An 11,059-nucleotide genomic window follows, 5' to 3' on the forward strand; every position below is an offset into this window, starting at 1 on the left:
TCCAGGGGTAGTTCCAGGGGTATTGGTCACTCTGCCCACTGAGGTAGTTCCAGGGGTAGTAGTCACTCTGCCCACTGAGGTAGTTTCAGGGGTAGTAGTCACTCTGCCCACTGAGGTAGTTTCAGGGGTAGTAGTCACTCTGCCCACTGAGGTAGTTTCAGGGGTAGTACACTCTGTTCTAATCGGAGTTTCAGATTTAGGTGTGAATATTCTTCTATCTAAAGATTCCTTCAGTTTTCTGAAGTTCTTCCTAGCGAACATCGAAAAACAGCAGTGACATGGACTCTTTGTGGAGTAAAATGAGTTCTCTGATGCCGGCCGTTTAGAAGGTTCTTCAGCATCCCCTATTGGACTTGTAGTGCAACTGCGAATAGACACGCAGGAGCAAGTTAACACGTTTAAGCATGCTTTCAGACATGCTTTGGCTTTGTCAACCATGCTGCGAGCTGCGTCTGAACTAGTTAATGATGAGTTTACTCTGATACTTCCTTGTTGTAACTCGGACATATCAGAGAGGGCGCTATTCACCTTTTGGGATACCTCTTTCTGAATCATTACTGTTAATTGCTCTGAGTCAGACGTCAATGGAACGTTGGGGATATTTAAAGCCCGTGCGAAAACCAAACCAATCGATTCTTCGAGAACGGCGGTTATAGTCCCAAACGCACGAGTTGACTCCTCTTCGTTCATACACCTTACCCTGACCTCGTCCTTCGGGATAACCTGTCTTAAAACGTTTGTAGATAGCGTTTGGACTAGCTGGATGAACATCGTCAGGAGAATTTGTTTGGTCTCATTGTCGCACATCCCATTAGCCAACATAGTCCACTGAAGAGGGCTCACTCTGTTAAAGTGGCTCTTTATTATCCTAATAAGATCATCTGGGGGGATATGAATCTTGTCTACAGTGATTGGTCTCTTCTCTTCCATTTTTTCATTCATTCAAAAGTTTAAATTGTGTGGTCTAAAGTTTGTAGAAACCTGTACAATCGTTACAGGTACTAATTTCTGAGGAGAGCAACCCTATGACATCACAAAGCTCTCACAAAGCTCAAAGAGAACCTCAAAGAGAAACAAAGCTTTGCCAGAAACCGTTGCCATGGAGACAAGAGGTCACATGACTTCTAATATAACTCTGTGTAACCCAGGTTAACATTGTGATTTTCAAAGTAAAAGCTTGTTGATAAAAAACAGAAATAAATGTTTTTGATAAAACGTCAATAAATATGTGATATGGTTACAATTAATTTCAAAAGTCAAATATTTTATTATTATTATTATTATTATTATTATTATTATTATTATTATTATTATTATTATTATATATTTATTTTGAAATTCATGTAGCGCTTGAACCACGTGACTAGCAGGAACCGGATTGTTTTGGGGTTTTTTTCCTCTGCTAGACAAGGGAGATATGCAGACAGCACAGGCAGAGCTGCTGCAGAAAGGAGAGGAGAGCCAAAAAGGAGTCTAAAGTTGATTAAAGTGATATTTCTAAACTAAAAAGAGAGTATTTTTGTTTCTCAACCTGTCCCAGTGTTAGACTTTGACCTGAACTTTATTTTAACACAATCTGACCAGAAAGAGCTGACAGCTGGAACTACAAGGTGAAAAAGAACAAAATGCTCTAGTTTGTTTGTTTTTTTATATTGATCATATATGAACATCTACAGATGAAGTCATTAGAATATTTCACAAATTATAATATGAATGCAGATGTACTAAAGCGAACACATGCAGCTCATTTGTATTGGGCCTTGGACAGCACTTCCTCTGGGGGCTTAAAATAAAAGTAAATAATAATTTACAATGGCTGCCTTGCTACATTAAAGGGGCCCTTTAAACAATAATGATCCTAAGTTTTGATTTCTTCTTCCAAAAACTGTGAATCTTCCACAGAGTTGCACAGGCCCCTGCAACTCCATCTGAAACTATGACATCAGATTTTAGGATGTGGTGAACACAGCTTATTTATCAAAAAGGTTCAACGTTTGTGAATCAAAAGTTTGTATATTTCTTTCTCCCATAGTTTTATAGGCCCCTGCCCTCCATCTGAAACATGCAACAGCAAGTGAATTCAACTAAATTTATTAAAGATTACAAGAACAAATGCATTTATGTCCAAAGGATCATGTTTGGAATCTTTATTTTTCACAAATAATAAAGCAATTATAGATTATAGGTAGCATTTTTGTCTTTTGGACTAAAGGAGCATTATGTAGAAATAAGGAAACTCAATTCAGTGTTACATTTTCTTACTTTCTTTCTTCTTTTTTTTTTTTTTTTTTTTTTGACCTTCTAACAGAAATATAAAGATTTTGAGCAGCTGAAAAAGTGTATGTATTTATATAACTTTAATACATTACATTGTTTGTGATTAAAACTGTGTGAGAAAATGTCCTGAATGTCATTCCAGGGTTTGATCCAATATGGCCGACTTCCTGTACATTTTAGGGCGGGGCCATAATATCATTTTTGTCATGTCCCGACATGTTCTATTTTTTGATGTGAGGTTCGGATTTTTACGTTGACTTTTTTCCGAGTCGGGCTCCCATTGGCCCCATGAAAATCAAAGTTTGAGGTGGCGCTACTGAGTCGTCTTTCGCCTTTTGTGACAATTAGAACTCGTCGAGTTCTAATTTTTGACAACACTCACTGCCATGTCGGGGCGTGTTTACTACTTGATTTTTGCCATTTTCCATGCTCCGGACGCGGTTTTAATGAGTCCCTCGCCGGGACGGAGTCCCAGGCTCGGGCCTAATTAGATTTTGTTTAAATTTGGTTGTATTTTCAGGTCCACCCCTCTCATTCAGATTTTAGTTTATTTTATCTCCATAACGAAACAACTCTAGTTCAAGCTCAGTGCATTGTGGGATTTGTACTCACACTGCACTGAACAACTAAAGGCATTTCTTAGAAGATAAATGAGTAATCCAAACGCGAGGGGTTTAAAATGAAAGTTACTCAATTAACTTTCATTTAATTGAGTCACTTTCATTTAATTGGGGGGGGGGCTTATTCATAAGGGAAACAGGACTTCCACAGAGATCTGAAAAAGCGAACTGGTAGAGAGTCCCGTGTCTTTTTCTGTATGTGAATTTTTAGCAACGCCACAACCCTGTACTCGAACCTACCGTCACTGTCCATAACGCTTTGTAGCAGAGCCGTGGATGAGCCATACTCCCATTCAAGGTGGTTCATCACATCTTTGATTATTTTGTGCTGTCTCTTCTCAGTCTTCTTGATTTTCCTGTCCGGTATGTCAATCTCCCTCCACGCTTTTTGTGTTAAACGTGTGAGGATGGCGTCGTAAGTCTCGTGTCTCATATACAAGTCAACGTTTCCTTTGAAAATTTTTATCATCAAAGCAGTGACCATGATCTGCGTCATGGTCTGGCCTTGCGACAAATGTCTGTTTAGAGGGGTCGATTTTTTCTTTGGTGTTTTCGAGACAACAGCTGGTACATCTTTGGAGACAAACGATGGTACAAGTGCCGCAGGTTGAACCATGGATCTCTCAAACAGGTCATACTTTCGGTAATTAGGGGTCGATTTTTTCTTTGGTGTGTTCAAGACAACAGCTGGTACATCTTGGGAGACGAACGATGGTACAAGTGCCGCAGGATCAAACAGGTCATACTTTGGGTTATTAGGGGTCGATTTTTTCTTTGGTGTGTTCAAGACAACAGCTGGTACATCTTTGGAGACAAACGATGGTACAAGTGCCGCAGGTTGAACCATGGATCTCTCAAACAGGTCATACTTTCGGTTATTGAAAGATGGCACTGATTTTTGAGATGTCACTGATTCTTGGGAAGGTACGGACATGTGGAAAGATGGAGAGGTTTGGGTAGTGCTTGAGACTTGTGTCCGCACTTGTACAGGTGCAGGCACATCTATAAACACTGGTTCCCTTTCCACACACATCTCAAACAAGTCCATATCAAAAATGTCTTCTCCCATATCCTCCTGCATAAAGTTGAACAACTTTTTAAGGTACGTAGCAACCTCATCTTCAACTATAACGTACAAACGGTCCAGATTGTGGGCGCTCGCAGGTCTTTTTCTGTCTGGGATCGGAGACATGCACTCTATTGCACTGTCCATCAAGGCAAAGTGACGGTACATAATATCTGTTAGTCTTGATGAAAATGCAGCCATATCGTTGCTTTTGAGAACCCTCAAGAGACTATGTTGACTCTCAGCCAATCCGTCCAGTTTGGCCAAGTTTAGCTTGTGAAATAATGTGTCAACTTCACGTCTGATGGTTTCATAATCGATCTCTGGCGAGCGGGGGGTGGTTAAAATTTGGCTTGTTTGGGTAGTTCCAGGGGTAGTTCCAGGGGTAGTTCCAGGGGTAGTTTCAGGGGTATTGGTCACTCTGCCCACTGAGGTAGTTTCAGGGGTAGTAGTCACTCTGCCCACTGAGGTAGTTTCAGGGGTAGTAGTCACTCTGCCCACTGAGGTAGTTTCAGGGGTAGTACACTCTGTTCTAATCGGAGTTTCAGATTTAGGTGTGAATATTCTTCTATCTAAAGATTCCTTCAGTTTTCTGAAGTTCTTCCTAGCGAACATCGAAAAACAGCAGTGACATGGACTCTTTGTGGAGTAAAATGAGTTCTCTGATGCCGGCCGTTTAGAAGGTTCTTCAGCATCCCCTATTGGACTTGTAGTGCAACTGCGAATAGACACGCAGGAGCAAGTTAACACGTTTAAGCATGCTTTCAGACATGCTTTGGCTTTGTCAACCATGCTGCGAGCTGCGTCTGAACTAGTTAATGATGAGTTTACTCTGATACTTCCTTGTTGTAACTCGGACATATCAGAGAGGGCGCTATTCACCTTTTGGGATACCTCTTTCTGAATCATTACTGTTAATTGCTCTGAGTCAGACGTCAATGGAACGTTGGGGATATTTAAAGCCCGTGCGAAAACCAAACCGATCGATTCTTCGAGAACGGCGGTTATAGTCCCAAACGCACGAGTTGACTCCTCTTCGTTCATACACCTTACCCTGACCTCGTCCTTCGGGATAACCTGTCTTAAAACGTTTGTAGATAGCGTTTGGACTAGCTGGATGAACATCGTCAGGAGAATTTGTTTGGTCTCATTGTCGCACATCCCATTAGCCAACATAGTCCACTGAAGAGGGCTCACTCTGTTAAAGTGGCTCTTTATTATCCTAATAAGATCATCTGGGGGGATATGAATCTTGTCTACAGTGATTGGTCTCTTCTCTTCCATTTTTTCATTCATTCAAAAGTTTAAATTGTGTGGTCTAAAGTTTGTAGAAACCTGTACAATCGTTACAGGTACTAATTTCTGAGGAGAGCAACCCTATGACATCACAAAGCTCTCACAAAGCTCAAAGAGAACCTCAAAGAGAAACAAAGCTTTGCCAGAAACCGTTGCCATGGAGACAAGAGGTCACATGACTTCTAATACAACTCTGTGTAACCCAGGTTAACATTGTGATTTTCAAAGTAAAAGCTTGTTGATAAAAAACAGAAATAAATGTTTTTGATAAAACGTCAATAAATATGTGATATGGTTACAATTAATTTCAAAAGTCAAATATTTTATTATTATTATTATTATTATTATTATTATTATTATTATTATTATTATTATTATTATATATTTATTGAACCACGTGACTAGCAGGAACCAACCGGATTGTTGATATGCAGACAGCACAGGCAGAGCTGCTGCAGAAAGGAGAGGAGAGCCAAAAAGGAGTCTAAAGTTGATTAAAGTGATATTTCTAAACTAAAAAGAGAGTATTTTTGTTTTTCAACCTGTCCCAGTGTGGAAACGGTTAGATTTTTTTGATGAATGGGACTTGGTGAGTGTAAAATAAATGTATTTTATTTTGTGCAATGTAATAATCTTTTCAAGAGAATGTAATGCAAAACCTAAAAAGCTAAAAAATGATAGACTTTGAAAGTTCATTGCCCAGACTTGTCCCTGTCGCGTCCGCCATTTTGGCGACAGCGTGTTCTTAACAAGAATCAATTAAGACCGCTGATGATAATTTTCTGTATTGTAACACTATCCTAGCAACGTATTTTGTGTACTTACGCATATTTTATCTTGTCTATGATAGGCTTTTAAAGTATGGTTTGAAAGAATCCAGCTAAATACCAACTTTGAGAACCACGTGTGTGAAACAAGATGTGGAGCCTCCCACAGACTTTCTGAACTGCGCATGCGCCAGGAACCATGTGCCTTCTACTGGACACTATATAGTTTTCATCAGAACTGGTAGGATTTACACAAACTCCTGCACAAAAGACACTGGATTAATAAGTAGAAGAAAGAGACTTTATTCTTTGCAACACAGGGTGATTCAGCCTTTTGCTGAATTCATTTTAGTTTTGTCCAATTTTACCTTTTTATTTGATTGATGATAACGAACAGTTGTAAAAGGGAATTTTACAATTATGGTTATTCTTGTTTGGTTGTAAACAACAAAACAAAATGGTTCAAACTTAAAGGGTAACTTTGAGTAGAACTGAAAAGAACTAAAGATTATTTAAATTAAAAAGTTAACTCAACAACAAGAAAATAGATAAGAGATAACTTAAACTAGATCTAACTAACTTAAAAAGGTTGCAACCGATTAATTTAGAAATTTAAAACTGAAAGAAAAATCTTTAAATTAAAAGAAAGGTTTAAAGTGAAAACGAGTTTTGAAATTAATGTTTAATGTAAATGTCTGTCCATGTATTTTTCTTATTTTTTACAAACTGTTCAATAAGAAAGCCGGCGATTTAAACTAATTTCACTGGTCTGTGGTTCTTATAACTCAGGTTCTTCCAACAATTGCTCCAGTAGTCGTACCTAACCGAAATTCACTGATCCATAGAAGAGTATTACATACACTTAACTGATATTCCCCTGTAGTTAACACTCTGAGGTGCTACATCTGGAATTCACCACATACATCTATGGAGACAGGTTATTTTTGCAGAAGCTTAAATATGACACAAAAAATACGACACGTTGGTACATGTTTTTTCACAGTGTTTTTAGTGTTTTACTAATAAAATAACTAATAAAATCACACATAATGAAAGGTTTTTAGTTATTTTAGCCCTATGTTAAGTAAAGAAATGGAGTACTTTCTCCACCCCAGATAAGTTTGAAATAGTTACCTCCTGCAGGAAGTGTTTATACTGCCGTAGAGTACTAAGTGCAGATGAGAGGTGGGCGTGGTCGGCGTGCCCTGGGGCCATGTGCAGAGACAGTTGTAGACGCTTTAAAATGTTATGTAGAATGTTCAAAATCCTGGAATAAAGGAAACTTGAGGCAAAAGTGGAGTAGATCATAAGACACTTTCAAATAGGGCCTGTACCTGATTTGAATGTATTCTTGTCAAGATAAATACTTTTTATTTTCATGCATTGTTTGGTAAAAGATGCTAAAAAAGAACAGAAAAGTTGACTGTAAAACATAATCTATTCATTTTACGTGGCATTTTCTTGGGTAATAACTAATATAGAAGCAACTGACAGCTTCCCTGTTTAAAAGGATTGAAATACTAGTTGAGCTTGACAGAAAGTGTAAGTAAGGATTAAACAATGAGGAGCAGTGCATTACTCTTACTGTGTTACTGTTTCAACGCACCAACAAAGAGTCTAGAAAATTAAAATGCATTATCATCACCATTATATTCTGTGGTTAATCTCAATTTCTCCACTGAAATCAAATCATGTTCCTTCACTTTTGCCTCCGGTTGTCTGAGTTGACGTACAGCGCGAGTGGTTGATCTCTCTGACGCTCAGCCTGGACAGAGCCACAGACGTCATGAAGCTGTAGGTGCAGGTGTGAGCCAGGCCAAACGGGACGTGATCCAGGCTGAGGCGGGTCAAGACCAGAGCGTCTGTGAAGAGGAACAAGCTCAAGTGTGCCACCTGCTCCAGAGCCCTGCATAAAAACATATCATACATTATTAGATGGATATGGCATTTACTCCGACTAAATCTATGGATGAGTACTTACGAGTGGGTTAAAATGACAAAACTATCATTACCTTTCCCATAACTATCATCACAAAATCAGGCTTAGTACAACTGTCCCGTCATACAACAAATTGAGAACAGAAGCCTTTATTCGCGTAGTAGAGACGTACTTGACGCTGTCTGGGAGCTGCTCCTCCAGACTCCGGTACAGAGCACACCTGTGAGTGGTGACCAGCTGTCGGTTTCCTTCTGCAAGCTTCTGTTAATGATAAAACAGAGCACGACTTCAGAATATGTGATAAGTTCAACCAGAAATGAACAAATGGGAAATAAAAAATGCACGTGTTACCGGACAGCCCTGTATCATCTGCTGGGCCTCCTCCAACAACTTGTCTCTTTGTGAGTTTCGCTTTAACTGAAACAATGGGCAGAAAGTTAGGACTGAATGATTGTCTCAGTGGTGGTAGTAGTACAGCTGTAGATATTTTATTTTTGAAAATGTATAATATATGCTTTTGTTTTAATTTGACTACATTTTAAAGTAGAGCTCTATCAAAGACACTTCTATGGGGTAACTTGTTAACACATAACATATTTAAATCGCCATGTTTTTAATGAGGAAACGATGTTATAACATGGTAGAAATCTCCAAAAAGTCGACTTTAAAAACCTTTGGCTTAGGAAAAAAAAACATATTCATATACATCTTAACTAGTATGGTTTACAGGTGTTTTATTCCTCAAAAATACATCAAAAAACATTCATTCTTGCTGAGAGCAGGGTCACCTCTCCAGAGATCGGACCTGTCACTTGACCGTGCTTGTCTCTACTGAGAAAGATAAGTAAATGCCATACTTCGGAACATTCAATGTAACGCAATAACAGCTGGTGCCACACCTCCCTCCAGAAAAGTTGCAGTGCACCTTTAATCGTACTGTTAGCCTCCTCTAAGCAGAGCATGTGATGGTAAACAGATGCACCAGTCCACACATACACACATACATCTGAATACTAATGAGCCTGATTAAACTATTAATATCAGTGAGCTTGTTTACGCTAGCAACACGAGGGAATGTCCTGTCCTCTCACAATCAAACCTGTTTAAAGGCCCGTACTGTGCTAGATTTTTTCGTGATATATTGTTCTGTCATCAAAAACAGTTAAGTTTAATTTTGTGTGTCACCTACAGTGCTAAAATGCTCCGTTCCACCTTGTGATGTCATTAGTAATCCAGGAAGTGCACAAATGGCTCTTGTATATGTCAGATTTGATGCAGCATGTCGCCCATTTACATATGGATTTTTTCTAGTACTTTGTGCTTTGTGTTTGCACATTTGAGGGGATAGGCTTTTTTTTTTTTTACAAGTTGGGACATGATGTATTTTTTGGGGCAGAGTTTCAAATTTTTTTGTTTGGTTTTTTGGGGGCCCGGCATCTCATGAATATTATTGGGGTTTTTTTGTGTTTTTTTTTTTAGGTGGCACTACTGAGCCAGTGTTTTTTAGAGCATTCACTCAAAATTAGAGGGTTTTAATTTTTGATACTCGTCTCTATCATGTTTGTTCTTGTTTACTACTTCACTTTTGTGATTTTATGAGCTCCAAATTCAGTTTTAATTAGTCCCTTGCCTGGACAATTCTCGTCTGTCAGCTCAGGCCTTCAAAGTGGCTTTCTACTGATACTTTGCAGCTGATCTCATCAACATTCCTTGGTTGGTGTGGTGCTAACAGTGGGCATGCTCTGTCTGAGGCTTTGTTAGACTTTGACCTGAACTTTATTTTAACACAATCTGACCAGAAAGAGCTGACAGCTGGAACTACAAGGTGAAAAAGAACAAAATGCTCTAGTTTGTTTGTTTTTTTATATTGATCATATATGAACATCTACAGATGAAGTCATTAGAATATTTCACAAATTATAATATGAATGCAGATGTACTAAAGCGAACACATGCAGCTCATTTGTATTGGGCCTTGGACAGCACTTCCTCTGGGGGCTTAAAATAAAAGTAAATAATAATTTACAATGGCTGCCTTGCTACATTAAAGGGGCCCTTTAAACAATAATGATCCTAAGTTTTGATTTCTTCTTCCAAAAACTGTGAATCTTCCACAGAGTTGCACAGGCCCCTGCAACTCCATCTGAAACTATGACATCAGATTTTAGGATGTGGTGAACACAGCTTATTTATCAAAAAGGTTCAACGTTTGTGAATCATAAGTTTGTATATTTCTTTCTCCCATAGTTTTATAGGCCCCTGCCCTCCATCTGAAACATGCAACAGCAAGTGAATTCAACTAAATTTATTAAAGATTACAAGAACAAATGCATTTATGTACAAAGGATCATGTTTGGAATCTTTATTTTTCACAAATAATAAAGCAATTATAGATTATAGGTAGCATTTTTGTCTTTTGGACTAAAGGAGCATTATGTAGAAATAAGGAAACTCAATTCAGTGTTACATTTTCTTACTTTCTTTCTTCTTTTTTTTTTTTTTTTTTTTTGACCTTCTAACAGAAATATAAAGATTTTGAGCAGCTGAAAAAGTGTGTGTATTTATATAACTTTAATACATTACATTGTTTGTGATTAAAACTGTGTGAGAAAATGTCCTGAATGTCATTCCAGGGTTTGATCCAATATGGCCGACTTCCTGTACATTTTAGGGCGGGGCCATAATATCATTTTTGTCATGTCCTGACATGTTCTATTTTTTGATGTGAGGTTCGGATTTTTACGTTGACTTTTTTCCGAGTCGGGCTCCCATTGGCCCCTTGAAAATCAAAGTTTGAGGTGGCGCTACTGAGTCGTCTTTCGTTATTTTTTCTCGGGGTCTTTTGTGACAATTAGAACTCGTCGAGTTCTAATTTTTGACAACACTCACTGCCATGTCGGGGCGTGTTTACTACTTGATTTATGCCATTTTCCATGCTCCGGACGCGGTTTTAATGAGTCCCTCGCCGGGACGGAGTCCCAGGCTTGGGCCTAATTAGATTTTGTTTAAATTTGGTTGTATTTTCAGGTCCACCCCTCTCATTCAGATTTTAGTTTATTTTATCTCCATAACGAAACAACTCTAGTTCAAGCTC

At 38.5% G+C, this 11,059-nt stretch overlaps 1 long non-coding RNA gene across 1 annotated transcript; it reads right to left on the minus strand.

The window, feature by feature from the left end:
• Positions 1–7,815: 7,815 nt before the first annotated feature.
• LOC129456988 (uncharacterized) lies at positions 7,816–8,378 on the minus strand. Its single transcript, XR_008649031.1, has 3 exons — positions 8,317–8,378; positions 8,138–8,226; positions 7,816–7,932 (listed from the first exon to the last, which is right to left on the minus strand). It is a non-coding gene; the product is annotated as an uncharacterized LOC129456988 (long non-coding RNA).
• Positions 8,379–11,059: the final 2,681 nt, after the last annotated feature.

The sequence above is a fragment of the Periophthalmus magnuspinnatus genome, chromosome 2 (assembly GCF_009829125.3).
Source record: "Periophthalmus magnuspinnatus isolate fPerMag1 chromosome 2, fPerMag1.2.pri, whole genome shotgun sequence".
NCBI classification, from domain to species: domain Eukaryota; kingdom Metazoa; phylum Chordata; class Actinopteri; order Gobiiformes; family Gobiidae; genus Periophthalmus; species Periophthalmus magnuspinnatus.